The 23,311-nt window shown below is 33.3% G+C and overlaps 1 long non-coding RNA gene across 1 annotated transcript; it reads left to right on the forward strand.

Annotated features, from left to right (window-relative positions):
• Nucleotides 1–5,095: 5,095 nt before the first annotated feature.
• Nucleotides 5,096–7,378, forward strand: LOC135087415 (uncharacterized). Its single transcript, XR_010260803.1, has 3 exons — nucleotides 5,096–5,187; nucleotides 5,569–5,723; nucleotides 7,013–7,378. It is a non-coding gene; the product is annotated as an uncharacterized LOC135087415 (long non-coding RNA).
• The last annotated feature ends 15,933 nt before the right edge of the window (nucleotides 7,379–23,311 follow it).

Consider the following 23,311-nt stretch of genomic DNA (forward strand, 5'->3'; position numbering starts at 1 on the left):
ACTGATTTTGCTTTAAACGGTACTAAATTTACCTATCGACTAAAAGAAACAACACACCAACCAATTTTAAATCATAAAAATGAATAGCAAAATGTGTTGGTAAGCGCATAACTCAACAACGCATGAACCAATTTTACTATTTTTTTTTTTTTTTTTAATTATCGTTGTAGTCCAAGGATGGTTTTTACGGTGGAAAAATTCGAATAATTTCCGGAAAACCCCTAAAAAATAAAATCGAAACTCGAGGCTGCTAGTAACAAATAAAAACGAATTTTAAACTCATCCAGTCTAAGCGAATTTTCATTATATTTCGCGAGAAATTTGACGTAGCGCATCACCATGACAGAAAAGATATTTTTCGCGGTATTTCCAGTTATTTCGTTATCACTATTTTGTGTTGTTACTAAATAATAAATTCTTCATTTAGCATTTTTTTTTCTTATTTATTAGTCAGTGAACCTTAATATTTGCATAAAAATCTCGGGAGTGCTGATCACTAATGGGTGCCAGCATTAGCACCCGTTTCCCTAATTACCGCGCCGAGGTGTTGCCACTGAACTTAAGGCCACAGCCTTAATCGTAGCTCAAGTCATTTCAGTGCTCTTCGTGACGCGGATCTAGTGACACGGGACGAAAAAATAGCAAAAATGGGTAAATGCGCAGTGAAAGAGTGCGATTCAAGATCACAAAAATATCTGAAATTACTTTCCACATGTACGTCTATTGTTTCTGTGGTTATATCATAGTAAAAACACAATAAAATGAGGATTTTTTTTTTAAATATTAATTTCAGTGTTTCCACTAGGTAAGAACCTAGTTTTAAATGTTGTAGAAATCGAAAAAGAGATATTAGGTGCAATAACTGAATCGCCGTTAAAGCATCAAATGAGGAAAATAACCACCACAATTCACCGTTTTTAAAAATGTATTGACTAGAAGACTAAGAAAAATTAAAAATATTCACAAAGAAAATGTCTTAACTATTTGAATAAACTTCTAATACACATTCAATAAGAAATTTATAAAATTATTTCACTTGACGTTTAACGTCTTTTTAAACTTTTTTTTTATGACTTAAAAAGTTGGGTAAACTTTGTCATGGGTAGGAAACCTCATCGCGCCATTACATGTCTAAGGGGAGGTTACACCAAATAAAAAGATATTAACTTTGACAAAAGTAAAATATCTGTGAAACTCCATACAAAAACACCGGTGGTCAAAGTTAGGTGGTTCCACTCAACCTAATTGTTTCTATTGCATTGTAATATTATAATTGCGAAAGTTAGTATGGATGTTTGGATGTTAACATGTAAGTATTTTTTTCTCTTTCACGCAAAAACTACTGAACGGATTCTGGGGAAATTTACAGTTTTACTGTTTATAACCCAGAATAAACTATAATTTATGAAGATCCGTTGCAGACTAAATTTAAAGCCGTGGGCTAAAGGTATTCTAGTGGTTCCAAGCTATGTCATCGCGTTTCAGTAGCAACATTTTTAACACATTTTAATGAGGTTTGTTTCTCTAGTTAATAGCTCAATGTTTTGCAACGCTGCAATTTATATTCAGATTTCATTTCTTAAAAGGAATAACATGATCACGATCAGCATCAGACACTGGCTATTTACGTTCGTAAGAATTCAGGCTTTGTATTACTTGAGGTAGATAGACTCAACGAGACTAAGCAGTGAACTCTAAAGACAAGGGCTGCCACAATAGATCAAACCTGGTTGAGCTGGCGCAAATGAAGGCCCAAAAACCAATAATAATACTTGAGGTATAAGGTTTTAGGTGTCAGTCGCAACAAGTCCGATCAAATATGAAAGTCTGACATACCTGGTATTACGGCTTCCACCAAATGCGATTCAGTCACCTCCATGCCAACTGCCTTCATTTGCGAGTTACGTACTCTGCTAGGTTGCTCGCCTTATCGCTAGTGCTTGAACCAGCACTTCGGCCGGCCAGCATCATGCGTGCTGGAAGCAGGCCGGTGGCGCTGAAGTCCAGGGTCAGGTGACTCAGGCGTCTCGGCTGCATCATTCAGGCTGATGCTGTTGACTCGTCATCGTGCTGCGTCTCTGAAACTCGTAAACAAGAATATATGTGAGCAAGATGCCCTAATTTTGTTCAGATCCCACTTCTGATATGGGAGAAAGTAAAATAAAAAGCAAGAGTGTTTGAAAATAACGTTGTATTTAAAATTTAAATACATATAAGTATTTAATTATATTATTTATTATAGTTATAAATCATATAAAATGATATTTATATATTTAATAACATTTTGTTATTCAACCAAATATTCTACGTATCAAGCCATTATAATATTATAATTATAACAACAGTAAATAGGTATTGCATTACATAATACAATTAGTTTACCTGACGAACTCCGTCCGGGCCCGCAGTCGGCCAACAACTGACCGCCTCTGCGCGCTGCAGGCGCTTTTATAATACGACACAAACAAGCGGCAAGGCAAGGTGGGGAGAACACGAAATGCTTTTTGTCGTTGGAATAACAAGTCGTTTGTAAACTCCTTGTTTAAATTGAAATTAAGATATATTTTTTTTAATAAAATAAATTAATCTCCCACATACAGTCCAAACATTTTTGTTCTACGACAAAAATTGACGAAGTTATGGCCAAATTACTAAAAAAGTTCACTGACCGCCCGGCGCGGGAACGATGACGTCACTATATCCGATCCGAACGCTGCCGTCGTACTGCGTGGATAGAAAATATTTTTTTCTAGCCAAACTATCAGTTTAAGAGAAAAACTTGTAATGACATTTATTCATCAGAATAAAGTAAGCTATCGATAAGTAATTTTTAAAAATAGAAATTGTGAAAAATATCGCAAAAAATCCATACGCTCATACGATTCAATGGAACGCGATTGGGGTCTTCGCGGTGGTATATTTGGCGATTTATTCAAATAAAGTGTTCATAAGTGTTGTTAGAGTCATATCTTCTTCCAAGTAAAATATATAAATGTATAAGTACATATTAATTTATTTACTTCTTCTAACAATATTAGGTATAGCTGAGGCAGATACACTCTGCCTAGGCTACAAGACATTGCTATGAAGATCATTTTGATGTACACGCAATACCTACCTGTTATTTAGTTTTTTTGAGTTAAACCTGTTGTGTATGTGTGTGCGGGCAGTCAGAATGAACCACGGTATCAAGCGCACGTCTTTTATTTAGCAGTGGCGAACGGGGAAAACGATTTGCAATTCGGTTATTATTTGACTATTACAGTGTTCATTATCAAAATGTCGGTCGGACAAGTGCGTGAATTTGATACAAAATCAGGAAATTGGTCGAATTATGTGGAAAGAATTGAAATGTACTTCTACGCGCAACGAGTTGACTGATTCACCTAGACTGAAAACTAAAACTTCGATTATGTTGAACGACCGCGATCCAGAGAACCCAATTCCCTATTATCACACTCACAAACTAGATTAGTGTATACCCTAGTATCTCAGTAGTTCTAAGCTTTCAGTGAACGTAATACTTAGTAAAACTTTTAAGACAACTAAGTGAACCTATGAGCTGATCTATGCATACTATGAGTAATATATTGAAAAAAAACTACATTAGTAACTGATATTAGGATAGTTATTAGCTTTCAGAAAGAGTTAATAGTAAAACTCTTAAGACACCAGTGTGGTAGTTTCATGAGGTGCAGAAGATGAGTATACCTAGGTAGGTTAGTAAAACTATTCTTAGGTACTATGTATGTAGTTTGAAAACTAAAACTTCTTCTATTTAAGACTACAATTCAGAACTCGAATTATATTATTTCCAAATATTACAAACTTTTATCATAATTACAAATAAATAAATAAAACAGCAAAGTAAAACTAATAAATATTTATTGTAGGAGTTTTTACAGATGTCAAAATAATATTAAAAATACTTATCACTTGCATTACACATTTTCTCACTCATTTTATCAATTATTTCACGGGCAGCTTGGTATATTTCATCCTTAAAAATGTTTTGAACGATATGCTGTCCACATATTTCAGCGTTACATTTACAAACTGGTCCTTCGCTTTTAAACTGGTCTGCATCATAAATTTCTAATTTGATAACTTTTCGCCCAACGGCAGGAATTTTGATGTACGAATATGTTTCGTTTTCTTTTGTTCGCTTTCTTGATGCACCCGATCCTTCAGCAACTTGTTTCCCATAATTTTCTTGCACTTGATTAGGTACATTGAAATTGAACAGAGACTCGGAATCCTGAAATTAAGAACAAATACGTTCACATAAAAATGCTTTTCATTAGAATTAAGTTCACAAAGTTTGATTTGCATTGAACTTACCGACATTTTTGTTTTGATCTTGATTTAGCTCTACTCGTACAGATAGGTGCCTGCAAGTACGTGTGACTATACCTGACAATATTTTGAGACTAATAAAATATTGACGAAGTGGTATATTACTTACATATTCTTATTGTTTCTACAACATTACTCACATATAAACTGTTACTCTTTGTAAATCTGTTGCAAGGTACCTACGTGGTAACCTACTTCTTTCAAATTTATCATCCCATATTCTATAAAATAAATTAAACACACGAGGAAAGTCATATGATAATACTAGTATAGTAAAGATATCGATTATCTTTCTAATAAGGAAATTTTGCTGACATGCACCACGCGCTGCGAAGATGCGCACACTCTCTCACGAATACCATATCGAGTAAGGTTCCTACGTCTTACAACAAACCTCCACTAATGCACATCCTGAAACTATATAGATCTTGACCCGTTGCCCCCCAATCATTTGTGCATATTATTTTGTGTGTGAGATCAAGTGAGCGAGTTTTCAACTAACTTCAGTTTTTAAATATAAGAGTTTTAAAAGTGCAAGTGGATTAATCATGTAAGTATTCAACGATATGTTTTTTAAATATGTGAATGGATTGTTTATAGCAGCATTTTACTGTGATACTAGTTAACTTAATAAATAAATTTTAAAACAATGTTTTCCAGGTCGAGCAAACAAGAAGTGCGTATAAGTGACAGCAGCTCCTCGAGCGATAGCAGCTCGTCTAGCAGCCGGGAGTCGTCCCCTGAGCGCGCCCCTGAGCCAGTGCCGGAGCCTGCAGTGCCTGAGAGGAAAAGGAAGTCCGCTCACTCGCATTCGCATTCGACTAATAAAAGGTACCATAAAATACTTTATATTTTTAATCATTACATGATTTATCATAAAGTTAAATTAATTATCATAAAGATTAGGTTTTATTTTTATATAGGTGTCAATAATTAACTAGTTACTTAAGTTAAAGCTCTTCCACACATTTAATTAAATCATCGGAGATACTGATTTAGTTATAATACGTAGGTTCATCTTGTGTTTTACTTTATTAAATAAATAAAACTAGCCACTAAACATTTTTATACCTACAGCTTACTAAATTTCGTAATAAAAATAACTATTCTACAGGCTAATATTATTTGTCTCATATGTTGAATTAGGTGAATGTATGTATACTTATTGTATAATTAAAACTAGACTCTAACCTAAAACTTTTTTTATTATAGAGCTAAGCGTGAAGAAAAAACAAAGAAAAGTCAGAAGCATAAGGTGAAGAATAATGCCAGTGTTGCACAACCACTTGCTGGGCCGTCGTCCACCAAGGTCACTGCGAAAGACATTATGGGCACCGATTCGGATGTGGATGAAGATAAAAAATCCGGTAAAAGAGATGAGCTTATATCATATTTATGTCGTCGTGGATCTAACGGTATTTCCAAACAATACAATGCAGATATTAGAGGCTTGCGTTTTGCAGATCTTAAGCTCTACATGTGTAGTGAAATCGAAAATATTTCACCTATGAACAGGTGGCGCCATGCTGTAGTAACGGTGAAAACTAAAATAGATGACGACAATCCAGCATACCGCTATTTAGTTAAGTTTTTAAAAGAAGTTAAGAAAAACTTTAAAGATTGTCCGATCACTTACGTTAGTTCACCGAATCAGTAAAAATTTAATGCTGAATTCTTGAAAATGATTAGTTTTCTTAGCCTCCTATAATGTTAATGAATATAATCAGTTTTATTAGCCTCCTATAATGTTAATAAATATAATTAGTTTTATTAGTTTCTTATAATCATGAATAATGAATATAATATTCGGATGTGGTTGAAGATTAAAAATCCGGTAAAAGAGATGAGCTTATATCATATTTATGTCGTTGTGGATCTAACGGTATTTCCAAACAATACAATGCAGATATTAGAGGCTTACGTTTTGCAGATCTTAAGCTCTACATGTGTAGTGAAATCGAAAATATTTTACCTATGAACAGGTGGCGCCATGCTGTAGTAATGGTGAAAACTAAAATAGATGACGACAATCCAGCATACCGCTATTTAGTTAAGTTTTTAAAAGAAGTTAAGAAGAACTTTAAAGATTGTCCGATCACCTATGTTAGTTCACCGAATCAGTAAAAATGTAATGCTGAATTCTTGAAAATGATTATTTATTTAGTCATTATAATATTACTTATATTCATTATTCATGATTATAAGAGACTAATAAAACTGATTAGGTATATTCGTTAACATTATAGAAGGGGAATAAAACTGATTATATTCATTAACATTATATGAGGCTAATGCCCGTTTTCACCATCAATATCTAATTTTTAAGTGACACTTATGAATTTTGTTTTCATAGGGTCACTTAAAAAATAGGGATTTATGATGAAAACAGGCATTAGCCTCATATAATGTTAATGAATATAATCAGTTTTATTACCCTTCTATAATGTTAACGAATATACCTAATCAGTTTTATTAGTCTCTTATAATCATGAATAATGAATATAAGTAATATTATAATGACTAAATAAATAATACATTTATTATTTGCCTGATTTATTTAAATAACCTTACCTTAGATTAGTTTTAGAATTGTATTATGGTATCATTCATGCTTATTAAAATATAATTATTAACGTTTATATTTCTATTCTTTCAGACAAATACCGCTCCAAAGCCTTGAATGAAAATATAAATACAAATAAAGTAAAGTTTTGTACTGATTGTAATATTAAAATATTAGAAAGTTCTTTCAGATTTCATTTAAGAACTAATTTACATAAAAAGAATTGCTTATTGAAAACAAGTTTTAATAACATTAATATTATAGCCACAGCTTTTAGAGAGAGAATAGTTACTTATAGAGTTAACTCTGATGGTAATGATTCTTCAACTCCTGAGGAATTTTTAGACAAAATCACAGACGATGTGAAAAAACTAATAGTCATGAATTTAGTTAAACATGGTTCCATAAAACTTAATTTTGAATTGTTTGCTTATTTCGAATTACCTGGCTCAAATGAAATTCAAATTTATTTATCATTTAATGCCAAGTATGAGACTATATTTAAAAACACTGATTTATCTGAACTGTATTCAAAAACGCAGAATAAGTTAATTAATAAACTAAGCGAATTTCAACACTGTGAATCAGGCTGGTGTTTTAACTCTGTGAGTCATTTAGAAATAAACATTAATAAATACTCCCCTCTAAGGGGGGGTAGCTATTTAGAACTACCTAAAGAAATAAGTAGTACTAAAAGTTGTCTAAATGTGAAAAATTATGACAATCATTGTTTTGCTTGGAGTATAGTGGCTGCTTTATTTCCATGTACAAAAAACGTTAACAGAACAAGTTCATATCCGTTTTACTCGTCAGTTTTAAACATTAAAGGAATGAACTTCCCACCATCATACACAGATATTAGATTATTCGAAAAAAATAATCCTTCTATTAGTGTTAGCATTTATGGATTAGATAAAAATAATCGTATCACAGGCCCATTATATATGACAAAGCAGAGAAAAGAAAATCATATCAACCTTTTGTATTTTGAGCAGAAATCAAGAGGTCATTATTGTTTAACAAAAGACTTGGCTAAACTTACTCGTCGACAATTAAGTAAACATCATGGTAAAACATACTTATGTGAAAGTTGTCTTCAGTTTTATGTAACACAAGAAAAATATAAATCACACACTTGTTCAAAAGTTTTAACAGTTTTACCAAGTAAAAATAGTAAATTAGAATTCAAAAATTATGAAAGGCAACAAAAAATTAATTTTGTTATTTATGCAGATTTTGAAAGTTTACTATTAAACAATCATGAAAAAAACAGTTGTTATACTGAAACTTATAAATTACATCAACCTTCATGTTTTGCATATTACATTTGTTGTTCGCATGACGAAAATCTTAATAAACTTGTGCTGTATAGGGGATCAGATTGTGTTAAAGTATTTATTAAACGTCTAATCAAGGATGTAATATGCATAGAAAAAATACTAAGAAAGAAGGAACCCATGTTACCGTTGACTCAATCACAAAAAGATGAATATCATAATGCTAGTATTTGTCATATTTGTAAGCTACCACTTATAATTACTGATAAAGTCGCTGATCATGATCATATAACTGGTGAATACAGAGGTGCTGCTCATACTAAATGCAACTTATTATATAGAGTATGCCCTTTTGTGCCAGTAATTTTCCACAATTTAGCAAACTATGATGCTCATTTATTTGTTAAAGAATTATCGAAATATGAAGGTGATATCAAAGTTATTCCGAAGACTAAAGAAAAATATATATCATTCACAAAATATTTGAAAAACCGAAATTTTCCTTCAGCAATTCAAATAAAGTTTTTAGACTCGTTTCAGTTTCTTAGTTCTAGTTTAGATATTTTAAGTAAAACTTTAGCAGACACAGATTTGAAACACTTAAACAAAATATTTAATTCTAAGGAACAATTCTATTTACTTCGTCAAAAAGGTGTATATCCCTATGATTACATGGATTCATGTGAACGATTTGAAGAAAAAAGCTTACCAAGAATAGAACACTTTTACAATAGTCTAACTGGAGAACACATTAGTGAAGAGGATTATTCTCGAGCACATGCAATTTGGAAAGTCTTTAACGTTAAATCACTCGGAGATTATACAGACTTATATTTGAAATGTGATGTGTTGCTTTTATGTGATATTTTTGAAAAGTTTAGAAATAGTAGTCTCATGTATTATAAACTTGACCCAGCTTATTATGTTACTTCTCCAGGCTTAAGTTGGGATGCCATGCTTTTATATACACGAGTTAAATTAGACTTGATAGATGATAAAGATATGTACGAAATGATAGAAAACGGAATACGTGGTGGGTTAGCTCAGTGCTCGCTTCGACATGCTAAGGCAAATAATAAATACATGCCCAACTATGATGAATCAGCACCATCTAGCTATCTTATTTACTTAGATTGTAATAATCTGTACGGTTATGCTATGATGCAGAAAATGCCTATGTCTGACTTTAAATTTTTATCTGATGATGAAATTAAAAGTTTAAATATATTGACCATACCTGATGATGCTGAATATGGATACATTTTAGAAGTGGATCTGGTTTATCCTGATAATTTACATTCAATTCATAGTGATTTACCATTTGCACCGGAAAAACATATTCCACCCGGTGGCAAAACCAGAAAACTCATAGCAAATTTATATGACAAGTTTTATTACGTTATCCATTATGTATACTTAAAAGAATGCATGCGAAATGGTTTAGTATTGAAAAAAGTTCATCGAGTGATACGTTTTCGACAGCATAATTTTTTAGCTAAATACATAGATTTAAATACAAATTTGCGTCAAAAGTCATCTTCCACATTTGAAAAAGACTTTTTTAAACTTTTGAATAACGCTATTTTTGGAAAGACTATTGAAAACAGAAGAAAACAGGTTGACGTTAGGTTGGTTACAAAATGGAGAAACATGAATAATAAAACCAATAAAGAAATTGGGGCAGAAAAACTAATATCAAAACCCAACTTAAAAAGTGTATCCGTATTTTCAGAAAATTTTGTTGCAATTCAATTAAAATTAGAAAAGATTATTTTAGATAGACCAATATACATAGGGTTTTCAGTTCTTGAATATGCAAAACAACATATGTATAATTTTCACTATAATTTTATTAAACAGAAGTATAACGATAAAGTAAAATTATGTTATACTGACACCGACAGTTTACTTTATTTGGTAAATTGTAATGACTTCTATACAGAAATTAAAAAAAATATTGCTTATTACGATACCAGTAATTATGAAAAGAACAATGTTTATAGTATGCCTGGCTTGAATGCAAAAATACCAGGTCTTTTTAAAGATGAAATGGGTGGTGATATTATTAAACAGTTTATTGGTTTGCGGGCAAAACTCTATTGTATCGAGAGTATGAAAACCTTGATTAAAAAAGCAAAAGGTGTATCGAAGTCTGTAACTAAGAAACTGAAATCGAGTCACTATGAAAACACATTACATAAAAATATAAATATAAGATGTAAAATGAATTTAATAAGATCTTTAAAACATGTTATATATTCACAGAGAATTAACAAACTGGTTTTAAATAGACAGGACGATAAACGACAAGTTATGTCAAATCAAATAGAAACTTTACCGTGGGGGCATTGTGATACTTTATTTTGATCGCAAATTTTATATTGTACTTACATTTCATAAATTATACCGTGTGTATAAGCTGATATTAATTGTATTTTGCTAAATGGTATGTCTATCTATGTCTATACATAGTATGTTATATAGTATGTTAGTACTAATAAGTGTAAAATAATTCAAATATTGTATGTTTTATAATTTGTTAATAGATAATATTATTAAATGAAAATATAATTGCCTATGATATATTGATTTAAGACTTTTAATTGTTCCTACACCCAAACAAAGAACAAACAAATGATTAACTAGGTAGATTACATTTCGAATCATATTTAAGGAAGCTACACATACTTCCAGCCCTCACATCCATAATGAAGCTCGTTAAACAAACTCTTTCGTTGGACGTTAATAATTTGAATGTTGATACTAAACAGCTGGGTGTGAGGCATAGTAAGCTTTTGCCTAATACAATAAGGTGTATAACTTGTGGTCCTTCAAATTGTGGGAAAACAAACGTTATGATAAGTTTATTATTACACGAAAATGGTTTGAAGTTTCGTCACGTTTATTTATATTCTAAAACAGCTTTTCAACCTAAATACTGCTTTTTACAAAATGTGTTAAAAAGAGTAGATAAGGTAAAGTTTTTTAGATTCAATGAGCATGATGAAGTTCTTCTTCCTAAAGATGCTCTCCCGAATTCCATCATTATATTTGATGACGTTGTATGTAATCAACAATCAATAATTCGCAATTATTTTACGATGGGTAGACACCACAATATTGATTGCTTTTACTTGTCACAAACATACTCTAAAATACCAAAACAATTGGTACGTGATAACGCTAACTTTTTAATAATCTTTAAACAAGACGATACTAATCTGAAACATATTTACAATGAGCATGTTAACACTGACATGACTTGGCATTCTTTTAAAAATATATGCTCAGCAATTTGGAAAGATCAACACAATTTTCTAGTAATTGATAAAGACAGGCCTATTGCAGAGGGGAGATATAGAAAAAAGTTCGATGTATTCATAATTTTGTAAAACGTACTGAGCTATAATTTTAACATGAAGGAAATCATTCACTAATAAAAATCGGTTGACATGGTAAAAATATTAGTATCTTTATTTCTATTACAATTGATGGATGTGTTGTGATTATGGAAGAAAATATTACACACCAATTAATTAAATCGGTTAAATCTATTAAGGCTAAAATAAAACGAATGAAAAATGAAGAGGATCAAACTGACTTAACTATGAAAAAGTTACTGAACCCTGTAACCGTTCCTATTAAAACCTTGGTTGAAAATAGTTGTAATAATGATAATAAACTATTTCAACATAAGAATAGTACACCAAGCGAATATTTCAAAGATTTAAACTATAGTAATACAGTTATTAATGATGAAGAAGGTAATGACGATGAAAGTGAAAAAACAAACATTTCATATAAAAGCTCTAACTTGAACGATGATGAGGATGAGGATCGAGATATTTTACTAAGGTCATTAGTGAAAGATGATCTGTTCGATATTTATGAAAACATTAATATTCCATGTGGAATACGAAGTCTTCATAGAAATGTATTTATGGGTAATTCAAAAGTAGTGATTTCTAAAATGGATAATGTCCCGGGTTGTGATACTAAATATTTCATAACTATTGATAATGAACGATATGAATTAACACCTGGACTACGAGAATTGATTTTATCTAAGAAACCTGATTTAAGTTTGGTTTCTGAAAATGATAAAATTAAATATAAAAATATGCTTTCCATTACCAACGCACATAGAAGAGATTACCATCCTAACGGACAGATCAAAGGTGATAAAAGCGCTAAATACCGTGAAATAATCAAACCGTTATTCAGTAATACTAATTCAGAAAAGCATGGTGGAAATTTGTCAAACTTTAAAACGTATAGATCTAATACTGATTTGGTATACTGGGATGATCCTAATGAGTTGATTGAAAGATTAAAATTATTGATTGCAAAAGAAGCTGGAAATACTAATCATAATAACGAAATTTTATCTATTATTGAAGAATTAAAAGAATGCGGTATTATTAAAGAATAAATAAAAGCAGGAACATATTTTATTTTTATATAGTGTCTCACAAACTTTCAATATGAACGTTGACAAATTCGGTCATCATGCATATAAAAACAAAAGAATTAAAAATGATTTAATGATAGTTGATTGTTCTCTAAAACGTGTGAGTGATATTATTTTAGATGCACAAGATAAAATTATACGAAATTTAAAATTACCAGTTCAAGCTACAGATAGCGTAAACAAGGAGTATGTTGATAAATCTATTGAAGATATCTTTGAAAAGATAGATATCAAAAATACTATAGAAAAAGATTTATTATATAAATCCATAGATAAATGTCTGCAAGTCATTCAGTCAACTAATCATAAGTTGAGTGAATTGACTATAAAAATAAATAATATTGAAAAAAATTCGAATAAATCCAAAAAATGAGTAAAGCCGATGTGATTAATGAAATACACAAAAATGTGAGGGTCAATTTTCCACGACGAAGAGTTATTATGAAAGATATTGATGACTTGTGGCAAGCTGATCTAATCGATATGCAAGCTGTCTCTGAAGAAAACAATGGTTATAAATATATTTTAGTAGTTATTGATACTTTCTCAAAATATGCATGGGCCTATCCATTAAAACGAAAAACAAAACATGATATATGTGAAGCTTTTACTGATTTATTCGGTAATGGACGTGTACCAAAAAATTTGCAAACTGACTTCGGAACAGAGTTTTATAATAGTGACCTAAAGAAAATTTTAAAGAAACTTAATATCAGACATTATTCCACGTATTCTGTTAAAAAGGCTTCTATAGCAGAAAGATTTATTAGAACATTGAAAACGAAAATGTATAAATTATTTAGTCTAAAAGGTAATTACAAATGGATTGACGGCACTTTAAATGACGCGATTCATGAATATAATCATGCTTATCATAGAACTATAGGGCTAAAGCCTGTAAATGTAAATAAAAATAATGTTCAGATATTGCGCGATAGGTATATCAAACTATCGAACAGAATAGTGAAGAGACTCAAGTTTAGTGTCGGGGATTATGTGCGAATAAGCAAACATAAGAGATTATTTGAAAAAGGTTATACACCTCAGCAAAGGTCAGCAGAAATATTCAAGATTATCAAAGTACAAAAAACATCTCCACCAACATACATAATTGAAGATGCAGGAAAAAGAGCTATTTTAGGCGCATTTTATGAGCAAGAATTGTTAAAAACAAAGCATCCTAACATATACTTAATAGAAAAAGTATTAAAAATAAAAGGAAATAAGGTACTTGTGAAATGGTTAGGTTTACCTTCAAATGAAAATAGCTGGATTAATAAATCGAATATAGTTCAATAGTATATTAAAACAGATACATTCTACAATCCAATTAGTTCTTAGCAAGTTATGGTAGACAGCAGTCTCCTTAATTGGTTTATAAATCATTTACCCTTTGAACTTCACTTACCTGGATATAACTATTGTGGTCCTGGAACTAAACTAGTAACAAAACTACCTCGAAGAGAAAGGGGTATTAATTTATTGGACGAGTACTGTAAAGAGCACGATATAGCTTATTACAAATCATCTTCATTAAGCGATCGTCACATAGCTGATATGAAATTGATGAAAATGGCAAGAAAACGTACACAAGATTTAAATGCTGGTCTAGGAGAAAAGTTTGCAGCTCATTTAGTGAATAAAGCTATGTTGGCTAAAATTGTTACCGGATATGGTTTGAGAAAAAAGAAAAAAGAGATTGTGAAAAGTGGTGGTAGTGTGAAGAAACATTTAAAAAAAATTGTCTCTCATACAAAAAAACATTTACAAAAACTAAAGCCTAAGTGTAAAAAAATGGCTATTGAACTAGCAATAGCAGCAGCTAAGGAGTCCATGAAAGATTCTACTATAAAACTACCTCGTATGATTCCTGTATCAAAAACTGGTGGAGTTCTTCCCCTTATACCTATATTTGCTGGATTGTCTGCTGCTGGAAGCTTGGCAGGTGGAGCAGCAGCAATCACTAAAGCTATTAATGCATTTAAAGCTGCTAAAAAACGTTTAGCTGAACTAAAACGACACAACGAAAAGATGGAAACATTGTATATAGGGAAAGGTTTAGAAGTCAGACCTCATCAAAAGGGATTAGGAATTTTCATTAATGATAGTAAAAAAAAAACTAAGTTATCGGCTACCCAATCGAGCTTTGAGCAATATCGATATTATTAACAATTGTAAAGATATTCCATTCTTTCGAGGTGTTTATATGCGTGATGAATTGCCGAAGTACCCACTTTCAAAAGAATGTGGTATTATTAATCTAGACAGCTCAAAAAAATCAGGTTCTCACTGGGTAGCCTATGCAAAATACCATAAAAATATAATATATTTCGATAGCTATGGTAATTTGAAGCCACCGAAAGAATTCATTTCTTATGTTGGTACAAGTAATATAAAATACAATATTGAAAATATACAACAAAATCATCCTTTTAACTGCGGGCATTTATGTCTCCAATTTCTCAGAAACTTTTGGTCTGAAATACTTAATAAATAGTTAGGAAAGCTTTCAAATGAATTAGTATTAAATAATGTCTATCACTTTAACCATTACCGGACACAAGTCCTGTTTAGAATCACAGTTCCAACCACCTTTGACTTTATGGGAAAAATGTGAGTGTGGATTATTATACTTTTCCGCTTTAAATTCCATCCCAAATGTAACTGCTCTCAACAACATATTTACTTATGGTGATGATAATAAACAGTTACAGTTACCTGTTGGAACGTACGACCTTTACGATATTGCTGAATATCTTGAAACAAGTATCACTGATTGTGTAATCAAGATTAAACCCAATAACAATACCTTAAAGTGTTATTTTTATTGTTCTCAAAGAGTGGACTTCAGTGCAAATAATAGCATTGGGCAGTTACTAGGCTTTCAGAATGTAAAGTTAGAAGCAAATAAATGGTATGAATCTGTAAGTCCAGTTAACATTCTCCCTCTGTCTGTGATAAGGATTGAATGTGATCTAGTGCAAGGATCGTATAATAACGGCTCGCCTTCACATATTATACATGAATTTGTGCCGGACGTATCACCTGGTCACCGATATATAGAAATACCGAAAAATATTATATATCTACCTGTTAACAAATACTTTATATCATCTCTTAGTGTAAAGATTCTAGACGAACACGGAAATTACATTGATTTCAGAGGAGAGCGTATTCAATTGCGTCTTCATTTACGTAAAGCAACATGATAGTATTTTATAAAGCTCAGAATCCGAACATCAAGCGCGTCAATACTTGTCATAGTGTTAAAGTGTCCACACGTGTTAAGCCTGTTAAAAAAATAACGAAAGTAAATAAAAAGTTTCTTCAAGCTCTAGGATTCAAAACATGAGTATTCTAGGAATAAGTGATTTTCCTCAACACGATAACTCAATTGAAAGTTATGAAATTCATACTTATAATCCTTACAATAATAGTTTTAATGAAAATGATGAAATAAGAATTCCAATTCATCAGCAAGATATATACATATTACCATCAGCGAGTGCTATCTATATTGAAGGAGATATACAACTTTATGATAAAGATGGTAAACATATGAAAAAAGCTATAAAACTCACTAATAACCCAGTTTTATTTCTATTCCAAGATATACGATATGAAATAAATGGTATTGAAATAGACCGCATCAAAAATGCGGGCATAACCACTTGTATAAAATCGTATATATCAATGAATGAAGGAGAAAGCAAAGTTGCAGCTATATGGGGATGGGGTCTAAATGGAACTTCAAAGATTAATAATTGTTTTAGTGCGGTTATACCCCTTGATAAAATATTAGGATTCGCAGAAGATTATAAGAAAATTGTAATGAACTGCAAGCATGAACTTATTTTAAACAGAGGTCATAGCGTATTGAATAGCGTTATTTTGCCAGATGATGTAAATCATATTAAAATAAATATACAAAAAGTACAATGGCGAGTTCCACATATTAAAGTTTCGGATTATGAGAAACTATCATTGCTTAAACTTCTTGAAAAGGATAAACCTATCCAAATTGCGTTTAGAAACTGGGATTTATATGAATACCCTGTATTGCCTAAAGCAGTAAAACATTCATGGTCAGTAAAGACTACTTCACAAATAGAAAAACCTCGTTACGTTATTTTAGGCTTACAAATAAACAGAAAGAATAGTAGGACATTGGACTGTTCAGAATTTGATCATTGTAAGTTAACAAACGTTACGTTATTTTTGAATTCACAATATTACTCCTACGAATCTATGAATTTGAAGTTTGATGAAAATAAATATAGTATATTATACGAGATGTACACTAAATTCCGTCATTCGTATTACAACATTCCATCGGACCCATTACTCAACCTAGATAATTTTAAAAGCAAAGCTCCCTTGTTCGTAATTGATTGATCAAGACAAAACGATAGTTTGAAAACTGGGCCTGTAGATGTGCGAATAGAATTTGAATGCTCAGACTATTTGCCGGCTGATACTACAGCATACTGTTTAATTATTAACGATCGTCTGATTGAATACAAGCCTCTGAGTAAAATTGTTCGAAAATTATCATGAAGATTATAGTAGATGTGCAAGGTTTTAAAACAGATGATAATAAGTTTATCCTGAAGGAAATTGCCATCTTAAACAAAAGTCAAGTACATGTTGTTCTTATAAAACCCCCGTTTCCATATTACTACAACTTAACCAAAACAGAGAGGAGACAAGTTAGTTGGATTGAGAGAAACAGAGCTGTTTACTGGAAAGAGGGTTTCATGCCGTACCCTCATCATGAAGATCATATCATGGAACTGTTGTCAAACAAAGAAGTTTATACTAAGGGACTAGAAAAAGTGATTTGGATAAAAGATATAACAGGAAACAGCAATGTTTATAATTTAGAAGATAAGTCTTGTCCTAGTTTACTTAATTTATATGATAAGTATAAAGAATCAAACGATGTGTTTAATTGTATGTATCACACTAATGTATGTGCATTAAAAAATGTGTTTTGTTTACACAAATGGTGTGAAGAGAATAAATTTTTTTAAACTAATTTCTTTCTTTCCTTTTCCTACATAACTACCTACTAATGATATCAGAGATTTTTACCTATATTAAAACCTACCTAGGTATACTCATCTTCTGCACCTCATGAAACTACCACACTGGTATATTTCAATTTATTGTTTTAAGAGTTTTACTATTAACTCTTTCTGAAAGCTAATAACTATCCTATTATCTAATGTAGTTTCCATAACTAAGATTCAGCAGCTTCCATTACATTGTTAAAGGATACGAAATATAAATTCTTATCAAAGGATAAGATTTTTGTGAAGACAAACGTGAAGCTATGCACTAAACTCTCCATTGATCTAGTTTGATCGTTCAACATAATCAAAGTTTTAGTTTTCAGTCAAGGTGAAACGGTGACATCTCTAAATTCTGAATAATTAATATTAATTTATCATTAATTATAGCAGAAGTTTTAGTTTTCAAACTATATAATTACTCATAGTATGCATAGATCAGCTCATAGGTTCACTTAGTTGTCTTAAAAGTTTTACTATTACGTTCATTGAAAGCTTAGAACTACTAAGGTACTAGGGTTTGTGAGTGTGATAATAGGGAATTGGGTTCTCTGGATCGCGGTCGTTCAACATAATCGAAGTTTTAGTTTTCAGTCTAGGTGAATCAGTCAACTCGTTGCGCGCTTAAGAGGCGCTGTAAAGCGCCTCTCGAGAGCGCTCTATAGTTGAACGATTCACTTAGACTGAAAACTAAAACTCCGATTATGTTGAACGACCGTGAGCCAGAGAACCCAATTCCCTACTACTGAGAGGTATAAGTTTCGACAACGACGGCAACTTCACAACGAAACTATAGCAGACTACGTCACAGAGTTGAAAAAACTATCTAAATATTGTGAGTTTAGTTCAAACTTGGATGAAAATCTGCGGGATCAACTTGTATGTGGTTTAAAGAGTGAAATAATCAGACAACGATTATTCGCCGAAGACAATTTAACTTACAATCGGGCCGTAAACTTGTCATTGTCACTAGAAGCTGCAGAGCGGGACGCAAGTGCTGTGGAGCGAAATGGTACCGAATCATCAGTAGGAGTTAATAAGTTCGGGCTCGGTGAGTGCGTTAAATGCGGAGACTACAGACACCAATCAGCTGATTGTATATACAAAGATTTCGTCTGCAGTTGGTGCAAAGAGATCGGCCACTTAAGGAGGATGTGTCCAAAAAAAATACCAGGAAAATGGAAAGTAATCAATGGATCGGGATTAGCGGAATTTGGAGGTAGCCCTGATAGCGACCCGAAATCATCATCACGCGGAGGTCGCGTGATCAGCCGCGGTGCGGGCGGCAGAGGGCGAGGCGCGGGGCGCGGGTGGCGCGGTACGAGGCGCGGAAACCAGGATCGAGCTCGTATGTACATGTTGAGCGAGCGGGACGACATGGACGACAACGAGACAGAAGAAGATATTAGCGAATCTATGCATCAGTTATCGCTAAGCAATTATAAACCGGTGTGTATTGATATTATGGTCCAGAATCGTTTGTTAAATATGGAAGTCGACACCGGGTCGGCTTTATCTTGCATAAGTAAGAATGTTTATAATCAATTGTATAACGATTTAGAATTAAAACCTTGCTGTTTACAATTAAAGTTTTATGATGGGTCAGCTACCCGGCCCCTAGGGTTTATAGAAACTTTAGTCAGTTACAATAACGTGATTAAGAGACTAGATTTGTATGTCATAGATAAAGGAACTACCAATTTATTGGGACGACAGTGGCTAGCGGAATTAAAAATTCCTATTGAAGTACCCAGACCTAAATTATCAACTCATTTCCTAGCGGAAAGGGATCTAGACAGTAAAAGTACAGTTAATGACATTATTTCTAGGCATAAGGGCCTGTTTGACGGCACCTTAGGAAGATACTCGGGGGGCACAGCGGAGCTGTGTGTGCGAGAGGGTGCCGAGCCGATATTCTACCGGGCGCGGCCGCTGCCGTATGCGCTGCGCGAGCGCGTCGATGCGGAGCTGGACCCCATGCTGCGCGCTGGCGTCATCGAGCCCGTCGACCACTCCGACTGGGCCACGCCACTGGTCGTAGTACGCAAAAGCGATGGTAACTTAAGATTATGCGCAGATTATAAGGTAACACTTAACCAAGTTTTAGACGTCGATCGATTTCCGGTTCCTAAAATGGAAGATTTATTCAGTAATCTTAGTGGTAACTTGTTTTTTACTAAACTGGATCTTTCCCAAGCCTACAATCAGATCGTTTTATCCGAGAGTTCTAGGAAGTACACAGTCATAAACACACACAGGGGATTATTCAAATATTGTCGCTTAGTATACGGACTCGCCTCGAGTCCGGGAATTTTTCAGAAAATAATGGTTAATTTATTTATTTTTCAGTCCTCGCGCAGGAACAGTGACGAGCGGTCGCGCGCGTAATATTTAACTTTGTTATGTAGTAGTATGCGCGCACGTACGTTATTTTTACTGCAAAATCGTAATAATGACTAATAATATGATAGTTAACGAGTTATTGACTTTTGTTCAAAATAAACTGGATGTTCTTGACGAGCTCAGTGTAGTGCAGATATGTGCCTCTAACTATTCTGACGAAGAAATTGAAGTTGCAAAAGCAATTTTACACGACTCAATATCGGATGGATCTAGAATCGTAACTAGAAAAGGCGAGGACAAGAAGAAGAAAAACCTAAAAGATATCCTTAAATTACTGAAGGAAACTGACCCTGACCAACATCCCCAATTTGTGGCCAAGGACTTGAACAGGCTACCACCTGTTACATTTGACCATATTGATGTCTCCCGACTTCTCAAGGATATGACCCAACTAAAAACAGAACTTAATTTATTAAGAGACAGTTTGATATCTAAGGAAGACTTAAAGAGTATTAATGACGAGCTTAAACAATTACGTTTAGCTAGAAACACAATGACCAAGTCAACACCAAAAAGTTCCAAACGCACATCCACACACTCAATGACGACATCGCAAATGGAGGAGGCAAGTTGCGGTGTCGCGTCTTTCCGTTCTATACATGGCCAGAACGCACCCATAGGAAACTGCTCGTGTATATTTCGGAGTGCCCGTTTGTAAATCTGTGACTCCAAACTATACACGAATTTTGCGTACTGATCGTGTATAGTTTGGAGGAGCTTAGTAAAAAAAGTCATCTCCAAACTATACTCGATTAGTTTCTACTACACCACTTACACTTGACTAGAGTGTGTTTAGTTGATATTGATTTAGTAAAATTCAGTAAAATATGGAACTATATTTAAAATTACATTTATTTGATATTATTACATAAAATATTATTATTTTACTGAATCTATAATAAATCTAGATTTTTAAAACTATTGTAAGTGTTTTTGAAATTAAATTGATTAGGTAGATTTCAAATTAAATAACAATTTAATTAATATGAGAGAGAGAGTGAGAGAAGAAAGTTCAACGCGCATTAAATACAATATTATGCGAGACTTTAAATGCTAGGTTTGTATTGTCGGCCGTTTGGTGTAGTGGTTCGAAGTGGTAGCGGGTTCGATTCCCGCACAGTACAAACATTTGTGTGCATTATTTGTTTGTATTGGACTGGGTGTTTTCTATGTATAATAAGTATGTATTTACAAAAAAAAGTATTTAATTATGTTTATATCCGTTGTCTAGTACCCATAGTACAAGCTTTGCTTAGTTTGGGACTAGAAGCGCAGTGTAAAATGTCTAAGGATATTTATTTATTATTTATTTTATTTATTAACTTTTATCTCAAGAACAAAATCATTTTGACATATTTCCATACCTACAATTGGTGAAATATCAGCCCCAAAACAAATATCTTTCCTATGGCAGAATAAGAAACACCAAAAAATCCTTTATCAAAACAATGACACGTGTCGTAAGATGATTCAATGTTTAAAGTAGACACGCAGATATGAATTAATTAATCTATCTATATAAATAAAAATGAATTGATATTCGTTAGTCTGATTAAAACTCGAGAACGGCTGGGCCGATTGAGCTGATTTTGGTTTTAAAATGTTTGTCGTAGTCCAGGGTAGGTCTAAACGGTGAGCAAATACGCGCGCGATATTGTTTTTCTGTAACAGACAAAATTCCACGCGAGCGAAGCCGCGGGCGGAAAGCTAGTATGTAATAGAAAGAGAGGTCAATAAGTCAAAATGACTAGCATGCAACTACTCGCGTATAAATTGTAATCACGCACTTATTACAATACATACATGATTAGTCCGTATGCGTACTGGCGATGTATATTTTGGAGGAAGATAATTGACCTAAGTCACTACAAAGTATACGCGAGCAGTACGCAGCGTATGCGTATTGGTCGTGTATAGTTTGGAGGAGCTTAATAAAAAAAGTCATATCCAAACTATACTCGATTAGTTTCACACCCTTGCGTTCTGGCTATGTATAGAATGGAAAGACGCTGCGGTGTCCCGAGTACGAGTTCTATGAATAGCGCTCACTCAAAGATACCTGCACAACCGTCCCGCGCAAGCGGTGAAACAGCTATGGCGCAAGCGCACGGCCCGCACGGTGAGGGATCGTCGATACCTACCTATAGGGACATTATAGTGAAGACTCAGCCGGCGTGTAAGTTGACTCAAGGGAAATTAGACTCAGAATGTATACGCATTAGTGACGATTCTGACTTCCAGGCAGTTATACACAAAAAACGCAGCAAGCGAATAACCAATATGAGAGGAACGTTAGAAAACTGCAACAGAATACGAGTGGCGGAATCAACAAGTTGTATTTACGTCTCAAGATTTACAAAGGATGTTTCTGAGGATGATATAAAATGCCATATTCGGGATATGGGCGAGGATTGCCGTAGTATACAGATGCTTAAGCAAAGCCGCGAGACAACGTTTAACTCGTTTAAAATTGAGATTCTCAGCAGTAAACTTGACAGGTTTCTGCGTGGGGATTTCTGGCCATCCGGGTTGGTGTTCAGGCGTTATAAGGAGCGTTACGTTTCTAACCGCACTACAAAACAACTGTAATGAATAGTACACCACAATATAATAGTATAATAAATATAGCGACATTCAACTGTAAAAGTGTGAAGCGTTCAGTTGAATATGTACGTGAACTATGTAAGATAGTGGATGTAGTCGTCCTCCAGGAAACATGGTTGCTTCAGCATGACCTTGGCTTTGTCCAGAACATAGACCCTGACTTTGGAGCATTCGCTAAGTCCTCGGTCGATAGTGGAGCTGGGGTGCTGCGTGGGAGACCATACGGGGGCCTGGCTATCCTATGGCGAACGTCAGTATGTAAAGAGGTAAAAATTATTAACTATACCTCAAATCGAATATCTGCTATAGAGGTTGGGAATGGAGAACGACGTTTCTTGATATTTAACATCTACATGCCTGTCGACGAAGAAGATAATCTGATTGAATTTACGGATATCCTGGCAAATATAAGTGCAATAATTGAGGAATGCGAAATTGAGGCAGCCTATATAATGGGAGATTTCAATGCACACCCTGGATCTAGGTTTGGTGGCGAACTACTCTCGTTCTGTGCGGAACAATTGTGGACATGTGCGGATGTGGAATTTCTGGGTACCAACTCGGA

The sequence above is a fragment of the Ostrinia nubilalis genome, assembly GCF_963855985.1.
Source record: "Ostrinia nubilalis chromosome W unlocalized genomic scaffold, ilOstNubi1.1 SUPER_W_unloc_6, whole genome shotgun sequence".
NCBI classification, from domain to species: domain Eukaryota; kingdom Metazoa; phylum Arthropoda; class Insecta; order Lepidoptera; family Crambidae; genus Ostrinia; species Ostrinia nubilalis.